The following is a 1,497-nucleotide window of genomic DNA, read 5'->3' on the forward strand; positions in this document are numbered from 1 at the left end:
CCCCCCCGCTCTGGTTCTAATATCCTGTCAAATGGGGTAAAACACGTTTCTCTAGCAGGTTTGCAATAAATGTTAAATAAATGGTCACATTTATAGCATCTAGCACAGAGTCCAACGTATAACTTAATACATGTCGGTTTCCAACTTCCTTTGCTGGAAGGAGGGAGGAAGATGATTCTGCCAGCATCACCAGGATACCCCAGGGTAGAACGCCCTCAGAAGATGTGAACTTTCTTCCACCCCCTCACCAGCACCAGGATCTATCTCGAATCACTGCAGTTGTGACATTAGACGGAGAGAACTGGATGGAGACACTTCCTTAGACTAGAAAGACACGAGGTAACTCAGAGAACACCTCACCAGAATCTCTAGCAGGGTTGTGTGTTCACCAGTTGAGCAGACAGTTACTGGTCTGGGTAGATACAACAATTCCATCATTTACCTGCTTGTAAAACAATTTCTTTCCTTGTCAGGGCTGAGGTGTTAGTTTCATGATATAAGGGAGGATTCTGAGTTGAGACTACTCCTTAGTCTCTTATTTCAAAGAGGGTTTTTTCCTAGGAATGACAAGAACAAGCTGTGCCTTTCTGTGGAAGGACACTGATGAAATAGTGGGGCTTTGTAAATCCCTACAGGAATGGAGTAGCTGCATTTCCAGACTTGGATAGAGTTGAAGAAATTTATAACAGACATAGCCTTTCCAGGGCAACCTTGGTCTCTAGGGCTATAAGAGCAGAATAAAACATATTTTGCATTTCAAGAATGAGATATATGCCTTCTTTGTGTCTGTCTCTATCGGTTTCTCTGTCTGTCTCTTCCTCTGTCCTTCCCTCTCAATCTTATTTATTTTTTAAAAACTTTACTTTTGCTATACATACAAAAATAATGCACCTGCTTTACTCATTTCCATTGTAAAAGAGTAAAGTTCAGACAGTTCTCCAGATGCCCCCAAATCTATAGCTTTCTAGATTCATGTAAAAGAATATATAGTCACAGTAATATCTTCTATTTTTTTCCTTTCATTTCCTCCTAAAAGTCCACTTTTAAGTACTCCTATGAAGATTTTGTTATATTTTATTTTATTTATTTATTTTTTTTATTTTAAATAAAATCTCAATTTCCCACTCTCATAATAAGGCACTGAGTAGCACCGGGGAGTGACTGAAATGGAATTGACTGGAATGAAAGCAAAGACCATAAAGTAGTGAAGCACTTCCTATTTATTCAAGGAAGGCATGGAGTGCCTGCCATGAGCCACAAGTACCAGGAGCTGAAATCACAGTAGAAAAAAATGAAAAGACACAGTGCTTTTCTGCATAGAGCTACCTTTTTATCAGTTTTTGGGTGCAAAGTTGGTCAAATTCATAAAGTAGAATAATTTCTTGGTTTATAAAATGGAAATAAAAGCAATTGCAAGAGCAATTATGAGGGTCAAATGATATGATATTTATAAAAGTGAGGGAAAGGGCTGGATGGTGGTACAGTGGTAACATGAGA

The sequence above is a fragment of the Tupaia chinensis genome, unplaced genomic scaffold (genome assembly GCF_000334495.1).
Source record: "Tupaia chinensis unplaced genomic scaffold, TupChi_1.0 Scaffold000081_1, whole genome shotgun sequence".
Taxonomy (NCBI): Eukaryota; Metazoa; Chordata; class Mammalia; order Scandentia; family Tupaiidae; genus Tupaia; species Tupaia belangeri.